Source organism: Panthera pardus, unplaced genomic scaffold (genome assembly GCF_024362965.1).
Source record: "Panthera pardus isolate Hobbes unplaced genomic scaffold, ASM2436296v1 HiC_scaffold_16, whole genome shotgun sequence".
NCBI lineage: Eukaryota > Metazoa > Chordata > Mammalia > Carnivora > Felidae > Panthera > Panthera pardus.
Genome location: NW_026526721.1, coordinates 97,432,945 through 97,444,698, shown reverse-complemented (window position 1 = coordinate 97,444,698; position 11,754 = coordinate 97,432,945). Strand labels below are relative to the sequence as shown.

Genomic DNA, 11,754 nt, shown 5'->3' with positions numbered 1-11,754 from the left:
GCCATGACCCTGAGATCATGATCTGAGCCAAAATCAAGAGTCGGAGGCTCAACCCACTGAGCCACCCAGGCACCCCCATAATGCTGTTTTAAAAATAAATAAATTACTCCCTATCCCATTACAAGATCTGTGTGCATGCGCACGCGCACTCACACACATTTTCCATGTCAAAAAATTATCAAATATATGTTATATCCTTATTTTATCTTCCTTGAAACACTGCCCAGTCTCATATATTAATATTTCATTCCCAAATGTAACATGTCAAAGTGAAGAGTTGTGTTGACCAGCAAGAAGTCAGAAGGAAAGAAATGCCCCTGCTTCCAGGAAAACTATTGTTAGTACAGCAGCCAATAAATAAAAGGGAAAGGCAGGAGGGAGCCTTTTATGAGGAGAGAAATGCAGACGATGACAAAACTTATAAGGCTAAGAAAAAACAAATCATCTTTAGGAGAACTTTCCCTAGAAATGTCTTTGCCTTTCAAGAGGAGAAATGCCCTGCTGAGTCAGCAGAGTTTGGTGGTGGGTGTACTGGGGTGGGGAGGGGGGTTGGATCTTATGTGGTTTTCAAAACAGTGAACTCAAACGCCCTGGCAAAAAAAGAAAAAAGGCTGTGTTGCACATAAGATGAGAATGACTTTAGGCTCAGGAAATTGCAAATTGAGGATGAGGAAAATCAAGCACAAGGGTTGCAGAGAAAAGAAACGAAGCACATTTGGGCTGGTAGCATCCTGATGTAGAGGAGAAACAAATCCACAAAGTTGGTCGTGTGCCCATTTCATCCTGGCACTTTGCTTCATGAATGTGCTAGGAAAAAGTGGCAAAAAAACTGAACGAGCTCTAATTCTCGTTCAGTCGTAGAGCTGTTCAGTCAAGCAAGAGAGCAGATAACGAATACCTACACTGAAAAATTGATTTGTGGATTCTCAAATTCTTCATTTTGTTTATGTTTCAGAAATGTATGGATGTGTCAGGATGTCCTAGTGGGGTTTTTTTCCCCTTTCAATATTTTATCACAGCGAGAAGAAGTGACTTGACTATAACTGAGAAATGCAAATTAATTTTATCTTGCCATGTAAAATATACTATTGTCAGTCTACAACAAACGTAAAAAAATAAGATTCTCTGAAGTGGATAACATAGTCAATAAGATGTTTTTACTGTGGGAAATAAAAAGTCCCCAATCCTTCAGAAAAATATTCAGTCTGGATTTTTATGAACTTTAAAATTATAGGGCATAACAAGGATGCATAGAAAGGGCACTCCTCTTACACTACTGGTGGGAATGCAAACCGGTGCAGCCACTCTGGAAAACAGTATGGAGGTTCCTCAAAGTTAAAAATAGAATACCCTATGACCCAGCAATTGCACTACTAGGATGCAAAAATACGATTTGAAGGGGCACATGCACCCCGATGTTTGTAGCAGCATTATCAACAATAGCCAAATTATGGAAAGAGCCCAAATGTCCATCAATTGATGAATGGATAAAGAAGATGTGGTTTAGCTTTCCTTTTGTCACTACAGCTGCACCCATGAGTATGCTCAGGCTTCAGAAGAGGCTTGCCTCCAGTGTCCTCCACTGTGGGCAAAAAGCAGGACTGGTTGGACCCCAATGATACCAATGCAATTGTCAATGCCAAGTCCCATCATCAGATCCAGAAACTGATCAAAGATGGGCTGGTCATCCAGAAGCCTGCAGCCGCCCATTCCTGGGCTCAGTGCTGGGAAAACACTTCGGCCTGCCGGAAGGGCAGGCATATGGGCATTTCTAAAAGAAAGGGCACTGCCGATGCTCGGAAGCCTCAGAAGGTAACCTGATGAAGAGGATGAGAATCTAGGCCAGCCTGCTCAGAAGATACCATGAATCTAAGGTTGACCGCCACATGTATCAGAGTCCATACCTGAAAGTGAAGGGTAACATGTTCAAAAACAAGCAGATTCTCATGGAACACATCCACAAGCTGAAGGCAGACAAGGCTTGCAAGAAGCTTCTGGATGACCAGGCTGAGGCCCACAGATCTAAGACCATGAAAGCACACGAGGGCTGTGAAGAATGGCTCCAGGCCAAGAAGGAGGAAATCATCCACACTCTGTCCAAGGAGGAAGAGGAAAACATAGGAGAAGTGGGAAAAACAGGAGAGAGGGAAGCAAACCACAAGAAAGTCTTAACTATGGAGAATAAACTGAGGGTTGATGGAGGGAGGTTGGGGGAATTGGGCTAGATGGGGGATGGGTATTAAGGAGGGCATTTGTTGTAATGAGTCCTGGGTGTTGTATGCAAGTGATGAATCACTAAATTCTACTGCTGAAACCAATATTACCTTATATGTTAACTAACTAGGATTTATATTATTTATTTTTTTTAACATTTATACATTTCTGAGAGAAAGAGAGAGACAGAGAATGAGTGGGGAAGGGGCAGAGAGAGAGGGAGACACAGAATTCGAGGCAGCCTCCAGGCTCTGAGCTGTCAGCACAGCGCCCGGCGTGGGGCTCAAACTCAGGAACTGCGAGATCATGACCTGAGCCAAAGTCGGGCGCTCAACCGACTGAGCCACCCAGTCACCCCATTAACTAACTAGAATTTAAATAAAAACTTGAAACAGAGGGGAAAAAACAGAAAGAAAGCAAAATTATAAGTCATAAATTGTAATATATGTTGTATTAACTAGAAAATATTTTCTACACTTAGTGAATTTATTATGAAATATGTACATATCAATTGTATAAAGATTTAATGAGCATTTATTATCATGACTGGCTGGTATTTACTACAAACCCTTCTTTTTTGGTCTAAGGAACTATGATAGCACATGAAAGAAGGTTTAATTTTAGATATCTGATAATTGCAAACTTTCAGCAAAATTTGAGAATGTGAGACATCATAAATAAATTTTTCTTAAATAGGCAGGGATTATTACAGGCCAACTTGACTTCATTCAAAACCTATAAAGAAACAGTTAATTGAGAGCCATTGTTAAACTGACGAAAATGAGCAAATCTCAGACATAAGAAAAAGTAGTTTACAGAGATAATCCAAGTAAAAGCAAAAGCTGCTGAAAGTTTAATTAAATCACTACAGCTATTATTCACTCAGTCACTCAATAAATATTTTGTGAATACTTTGTAACAACAAATATTTTGTTAATATCACACAGTGATAACTGCCATTTATAGAGTGCCATTATGTGTCAGGCATAGTACATAGGCAGTTTCAGAAAACTTAAGAAATTAGGTAAAGATTTCAAAAATTTTAAGGACAAACCTGGTCCATATTAACCCCAGTCCATCTGCAACCGAAGCCAATGTTCTTTCAACCATTGTAAGTTACTTCCTTTTAGTACCTTCTATAGCTTGTACTCTAGGGCTGGAGATGGGGACATAATTAAAATTCCCATACAATGTGGTAAGTGCTCTCAAAGATCAGGAAAGCCTGACTAAAATGAGATTGACTGAGCTGGATGTTGAAGCATAAACTGGAGTTTCCTAGGTAAAGGAAAGGAAGAGAATTTCCTATGATGGGAAAAACAACAACAAAACAAACAACAACAAGAACAACTACAAGAAAACTCCAGCATATTCACGATCAGGGAGGCTATGGAAAATATGGTATAGTCTCACCAAACTCCACACCCGAAAAACAAATAATCCAGTGAAGAAATGGGCAGAAGACATGAATAGACACTTTTCTAAAGAAGACATCCAGATTGCCAACAGGCACATGAAAAGATGCTCAACATCACTCCTCATCAGGGAAATACAAATCAAACCCACACCGAGATACCACCTCACACCAGTCAGAGTGGCTAAAATGGACAAATCAGGAGACTATAGATGCTGGAGAGGATGTGGAGAAATGGAAACCCTCTTGCACTGTTGGTGGGAATGCAAACTGGTGCAGCCGCTCTGGAAAACACTGTGGAGGTTCCTCAGAAAATTAAAAATAGACCTACCCTATGACCCAGCAATGGCACTGCTAGGAATTTACCCAAGGGATACAGGAGTGCTGATGCATAGGGGCACTTGTACCCCAATGTTTATAGGAGCACTTTCAACAATAGCCAAATTATGGAAAGAGCCTAAATGTCCATCAACTGATGAATGGATAAAGAAATTGTGGTTTATATACACAATGGAATAGTACGTGGCAATGAGAAAAAATGAAATATGGCCTTTTGTAGCAACGTGGATGGAACTGGAGAGTGTGATGTTAAGTGAAATAAGCCATAAAGAGAAAGACAGATACCATATGGTTTCACTCTTATGTGGATCCTGAGAAGCTTAATAGAAGACCAGGGGGGGAGGGGAAGGGGAAAAATAAAAAAAAGTTACAGAGAGGGAAGGAGGGAAACCATAAGAGACTCTTAAAGACTGAGAACAAAATGAGGGTTGATGAGGGGTGGGGGAGAGGGGAAAGTGGGTGATAGGCATTGAGGAGGACACCTGTTGGGATGAGCATTGGGTGTTGTATGGAAACCAATTTGATAATAAGTTATATATATATACATATATACATATATACATATATACATATATACATATATACATATATATATGTATATATATATATGTGAAAATATGGTATAGTCAACAAACATGCATTATGTGTCTATTGTGAGGCAGAATCTACACTATTTATTGGCATTAAATGGATAAACAAAATGAGGCCTTGGACTCAAATATTTTACTATCGTGTAGAAGGATAGATCCTATAAACAACTAGGTATTCTAAAGAATCACAGCTGACAATATAGGATGATATACAGGGGCCACAACAGAAAAATTAGTTTCAAAAGAGAAGTTCAGTAAAGACCTCTAAGAGGTAACACTTGAGTAGAGTCTCAAAAAAATACCTAAAACTTCTCTAGGCACTTTCTGCTTCCAAGTATGACGTAGAAAACCTTAGCTCCTATGGGAACATAAAAAATATATATATATGGATAATTCAAAAACCATACTTCTGTGGGACTATCAAAGAACAATGGAAACATGAAAGTCTTGATGAACTGATTTCCAGAGAAAGATTCCTTCATAAGAGAATAGTGTGTCCTGGGTAGTCTGGATGCAGGGAGAGAAGACAGCTGCTTGAGATCCAGAAATTAACTGGGTGGACACAAAGCCAGCTGAGCTACTGGCAATGGTGGGAAGTTTGGGAGTCTGAAAAACTATCAAGTACAATGATTTGCTCAACACAGCAAATTATCTGTACCCCCTCCCACATTTACTAAGAAAGATGCAAGTGAAGGCAGGACTGAAAAACAGAAAGAAAACATACCAATCTGTCCCATCTCCCACATTCTCCCTATGCCTGAAATGGAGGAAACCAAAAGAAGTTACCTGAAATCCCACATCAAATCCTGGTAAGAACGAAGATACTAGCCCTTCCTCAGGAAACTGAATGTTGGGGCTTGGGCTGACCAGAAGTGAGCTGCAACTCAGTCCCAGTCAAATGAATCCTTGCTGACATGTGAATAATCTCCTCACTATAGCCAACAGTTGAGAGAAGAAATGAAAGTTTCTGGATCAAAAACAAACAAACAAACAAAAAACAGTATTATTTTTCAAAAAAAAAAAAAGGTATTATTTTTCAATTCTCACTTTTCTGAGAAGTAAAGCATAAAAAGAAAAGCAAAGCAAAAAAATACACCAAACAGAAGCATTAGTTGACCTATGGAACAATATCAAGCAGTCAAATATATGTGTAATTGGAGTCCCAGAAGGATAGGAAAGAATTAATGGGGCAGGAAAAAAAAAACTTACAAAATAATGACTGAAATGTCTTTTCTTATGATTAAAAGCACATAAACTAGAAACCTATGAAGTTCAGTGAATCGCAAGTAGAAAAAATTCACAGAAAGTTCACCTAGGCATATCACTGTCACACTACTGAAAGCCAAATGTAAAGAGAAAAATTCTAAAAGGAGCCAGAGTAAAATGTGTAACACACACGGAGAAATAACAATCTCATTAGAAGGACTGCAAGGCAGACACAATGGATTGATATCTTCAAGGTACTAAAAGAAAACAACCAAAATATAGTGTCAGCCTTGACTCCTATGTCTAGCAGAAAGAGCCTTTAAAAATGAAAGTAAATTGCATACATTTTTAGACAAATAAATAAATAATAAACGAAAGCTGAGAGAATTTGTTGCCATAAAACATGCACTACAAGACATGCTAAAAGAAGTTCTTCGGATTGAAAAAAATGATACCATTTGGAAATTCAGATCTGCAGGAAGACTTGAAGCATGCTAAAAATGATAAATCAGGAGATAAATATGACTCTAATTATTTTTCCTCCTCTGATTTCTTTGAAAGACATCTGCCTACTTAAAGCAAAACAACGTTCATATTGTGGGGTGTAAGATGTAAGAGTAATATACATAAGAATTATAAAAATGATCAAATGGGGATACTGGAATTATAATTTGGTGGGCTTCCAAATAACATTAATTTAAGATAGAATATGATATGTTAAAGATGTATACCAAGAGCAACTACTTAAAAAAATACAAGATAAAATAAAAATCCAACAGGTTAGATAAAATAGAATACTAAAATATGCTAGATCAATTTAGCAGGAAAGTAAGATCAAAGGAAAAATAGGAAAAACAAATAGAAAATAAAAGTAAGATGTTAAACTTTAAGCAACCATACCAATAGTGGGGCACCTGGGAGGTTCAGTCCATTGAGCGTCTGACTTCAGCTCAGGTCATGATCTCAGGTTTCATGACTTAGATTAGTGAGTTCGAGCCCTGCATTGGACTTGCTGTTGTCAGCACAGAGCATGTTTCAGATCCTCTGTCTCTCTCTCTCTCTCTGCCCCTCCTCCACCCGTGCTCTCTCTCTTAAAAATAAACATTTAAGGGGCGCCTGCGTGGCTCAGTCGGTTAAGCGTCCGACTTCGGCTCAGGTCATGATCTCGCGGTCCGTGAGTTCGAGCCCCGCATTGGGCTCTGTGCTGACCGCTCAGAGCCTTGAACCTGTTTCAGATTCTGAGTCTCCCTCTCTCTCTGACCCTCCCCCGTTCATGCTCTGTCTCTCTCTGTCTCAAAAATAAATAAACGTTAAAAAAAAAATTAAAAAAAAAATAAACATTTAAAAAAGTAAAGAAATGTGTTAAAAAATAAAAACCATACCAATAGTTACATTAAATGTAAATGGAACACACCTGCCAAATAAAAAGTGATACTGTCAGAGGGATTAAAAATGATTACTAATAGTAATTAGTAATAGTTAAGAAAGCAATTACGAATACTAATAATGGTCCCTCTACAAGAATTGCATTTTAAATGCAACATGGATCATTTGAAAGTAAAAGGATAGAAAAAGACATTCCATGTAAACCCCAATCAGAGCAGAGTTAGTATGGTTATATTAATATCTGATAATGTAGGCTCCAAAACAAAGAGTATTACCAAAGATAGAGATTTTCATAATGATAACTAAGTCAACTAACCAAAGAGATCTAATTTGTCTAAATGTGCATGCTCCCAACAATGGAGCTTAAAAGTAAGTGAAGCACAACTTTACAGAAATATACACAAATTCACAGGAGGCTTTAACATTTTTGCAAAAAGAAATGGATGAATTTATAATTTTAGTAGGATATTTCTCAACATCCTTTGGCCAATAATTAATAGAACAACTTTATAATAAGGAAATAATAAGATCAGATTTGCAGTTTCCACTCTGATGGAATTGTCAAAGAAGTTTTGAAGGAGGCAGAGAGAGAGAGAGAGAGAGAGAGAGAGAGAGAGAGAGATTGACTGTTCATTAGTAATTATTACAGTTACCTAGTAAGAGATGATAATGGGCTGAATTCATGAAGAAGTGGGGTAGAGAAAAGATAATAAACTGGAGATGTATTTAGTTTCTAACATTCATAGAAACTAGTTAGTTCTTGGATGGTTGGTACAGGTAGGAAGTGGCAATAGGAAGACTCCTAGAATCTTCAAGGACTCTTGCTGGGAGACTGGATGGATGCTTTTCATCAAAATAGTGTAAGGAAGAGAATCACAACTGACAAGAAAGGCAATGAATTTGCTTTGGATACTTTGGCTATCTGTGAGACACTGTGGGAAATGTCTGTAGGCAACTGAATAGTTAAAGTCAGAGATAGTCACAGTGACTGATGTCAATGGAATGGTTGAAAGATACCAAGACACAAGTATAAGGGCAAATACAGACCCTTGAACTCTGTGTCAGAAACAGTAGGTAGAGGAAGAGGAAACTGTGATGGAGACAAAGAAGGAAAGGACGGGATAATAATCAGAAAAAAGTATGTCAAGAAAACCAAGGATAGACATGAATTCAAAAAGAGGATAGTACTCAGGGGAGCTAAATGTTACAAGACAGTGGAGACTGAAGCACATTCCTTGTATTTAGAGAATGGAACATTTCTCCAGACTCTTTAACAGAATGACTTTCATGAAGAAAAGGGATGGAAACCTGATCTTACTGAATTGAAGACTGAATGAGAAGTGCAGGTGAAGAAAAAGTTAATAGAAGTTAATTTTTCGGGGACCTTGACTTTTAAGCTGAATAGGAACGTCTGACTTGAAATCAATAACTGGTGTCACCAATAATTAAAAAGTCTACTACAAGCTATAAGAAAGATGAGCAGGCCCTTTGTTCAATTTAAGTGGCCAATAAACTCTTCCCAACTGGAGTGATTATCATAGTCTCCTTTGTATTATGTTGATTTTTGGCCTAAGTGACATCTTCAGAGATAATTAGCCCTTGATACTATGTTGTGATCAACAGCACTGTGTGAAGGGTCTAGAAAAGCGATACATTTATAAAGAAGAATGCAATGATACTTAAAGGCAATTTGGGCAAAAGCCTACTTATATTTTTCACAACAAAGAGTAGAAAGTTTTAATACACTTTTCTTTATAATTTATACAATGGAGGTACCCTCCAGGGAACTCAGGAAATTGAAAGGGTGTGTGGAAAAGAGGCAAATATTAGGGAAATCTAAACTACAGTGCCATAAATAAGATGTTTCTCCTTAAGACTTTAAGGAGGACTTAAAGAAGGACTTTAAGTTGTGGCAATAAAGAGCCAAATCCCAACTTTATTCTTGAAAAGAAGGGGGGAAATGGAAATTGAAAAAAGTTGGGAAAATTCTAATTTGGGGTGTAGAATTTGGCATTTAAAAAATAAGAATCTGGGGCACCTGGGTGGCTCAGTCAGTTAAGCATCTGCCTTCGGCTCAGGTCACGATTTCACGGTTCGTGGGTTTGAACCCCACATCAGGCTCTCTGCTGTCGGCACAGAGCCTGCTTCAGATCCAATGTCCCCCCCCTCTCTCTCTGCCCCTGCTGACTCAGTGTCTCTCTCTTAAAAATAAATACACTTAAAAAAATAGTAAAAAAAATAATAATAATCTAATTCAAAAGATCAGTTTTCTCCTAGTAGTTTCCGAATGGCCTGACTGCCTAGTGGAACAGGCAAGACAGGCTGTTTTGGTGGAAATTGCTTCAGTTCACCACCAGGAATGCTTTCCTGTCTGCTAGCTCCGCTCTCAGCCTTGTGTTGTAAGAGGGAACAAAGTCAATGTTTGCTTGGTCTGCTGGGTGGCGCCAGATCATCACATAACTACCGAATCCCAGAAACAACAAGCATTCAAAAACCTTTAATGAATAAGTATAAATATATGCCTATAATCTTCATTGTGTTTAAAATTTTCTTAAAAAAATCCAAATAAGGATATCAAAAAGGGGAAAAAAAGTATGAAATCTCTCAAGTGTAAATACATTAATTTAAAATGATTTTTCTGATAACACTGAAACAATTTTACATAAAGAAACACCCAAAAGTAATGTCCGTACCTATATTACTTTTCGAATCGGAAAGGCAAGTATAGGTATAACATGGTTTGCAAAAAGTGAATGTGTGCGTATTATCATTACTGATGTGCTGGCAGACAGCTCTGGGAAAATATTGACTTTGTCCTACTACCTGCTCTGCTTTGTTCCACGGGGATCCCTCATAGTGTCTCCAAGTTGATCTTAGGCAACTGTAGTCTTGTCTGCACACTCAACTCACAATCAGGCTCAAGTAGTCTGCAGAGTGCTTATTCACCCTCTCCCTGTTAAAAATATTCCTGCTCTATATCCCATAACTTCAAGATTTTACTAACGCAATAGCTACTGCATTGAATGGACTATGCAGAAAATGCTGACATTTTTGAATGATTCTGTGGTAGAGACTGCTAGTTGTCTATCAAAATCCATACTCATATTCTTCTATAGTAATCGAGTGCAAACTGGGTATGTGGCTACACAGCTAAGACTACATTTTCCAGCCTCCTTTGCAACGGACTCTGGGATGTGACTTAGTTGTCACCAAGAGAATGTGAGTGGAAGTGGTAAGTGCAATGTCTACTTCATTGGTTTTAAAAAAAAATTGCTTGTCCCCAACACGTGTTCTTTTCCCTTGCCTCGAGCCAGAACATGGACTTATCTGCCATTTAGTTTTGCTCATACAGATAATGACATGTCCTAAGAACTGACGGATCTTGTAAAGCCACTATGTTTGGGACCTACATTTTTAATAGCAGCTTAGCCTTTACCTAACTAATATAGATATTAATAGACCAGTGAGTTTTATCTTCCATGTTTGCATTTTTAACACAGGCAGCATAGAGACCTAGTTACTTAATGACAAAGAGCACCTTTCCTACAAGAGTTCCGCAACCTTGGCAAGTCAACCACGTCTGCTACTTTCACAGCACTAATGAGTTGGAAAGGAAAGTCTATGTCTTCCTAGCTCTAGCATTCAGCAAACGTTTTAGTACAATAGTGGGTGCAGAGTAGATGTTTAAAAATATTGGAAATAGGGAGGGTTTGCAGCCTCCAAAATCATGTGTCCAAGGCAGCCACCTAACCTGCTTACACACAGGGTGAGTCCTGTAAAGGTTAGGCGTTATGAGGACTTACGTTGCCACATAGCTGGATATAAGATCAAGCTTGAAAGCAGACCATATGGCTAATGTTCCCACATTTTGACCTGCCAGAAAACATGGCAGTTGATCAGAAGATCAGTGGTGAATAATATTGCCATTACAAACTTTATTAACATCTGAACTGTACTCTCATATTAGGTTCCATAAAATTCCATGAATGGTGAGATACCTAGATGCTTAATAATAATAATAAAGAAATACTGCAGGATTAATTTACCAGTTGAAGGACAGTAAGAAATTTGAATTTTTAGCATTCATGCTGCTACTTGAATGTTGGGAAACAGCAATCCTGGCTCTGGCTGATGCATCACTGAAGGCTGTGTTTATAAGTTAGGGCACACCTGGGCACATGCTGATCTCACCAAAGCATGGTTCTCTAAAGGGCACTGCTCGAGAACATTTCTCAATCTACTCTTGTGCAATAATCTTAGCCTCCGGTCTTCCAATTTTAGGTGCCAATCTATGACAACTCTTGAAAGTGATTTTTGTTCTGGACTTAATTATAACAGCAATATGAGTCATGGAAGAAAATATTCAACCTATAGTTTTTTAACCTAATAAATGCCCAAGAAATACAAATAATATCTCGATGGTAATTTTCCGTGTCTCTTCACTAAGAAACCATAGCCAGGTGTAGATAGAGAAAATGTCTTTCAGGGCCCACGGTCAGTCTCAGATACAAGAATCCTAGAGATGGTTTTAGTCTGATGTTCTCTGAGTCTTAAAGTGAACCCTTTATCTTCCACTTCCCTTCTTTAGGAATTTCCTTAGATTCACCT

The 11,754-nt window shown here is 38.3% G+C and overlaps 1 pseudogene; it reads left to right on the top strand.

Annotated features, from left to right (window-relative positions):
• Nucleotides 1-1,535: 1,535 nt before the first annotated feature.
• On the top strand, nucleotides 1,536-11,451 carry LOC109258156 (60S ribosomal protein L19-like; annotated as a pseudogene).
• Nucleotides 11,452-11,754: the final 303 nt, after the last annotated feature.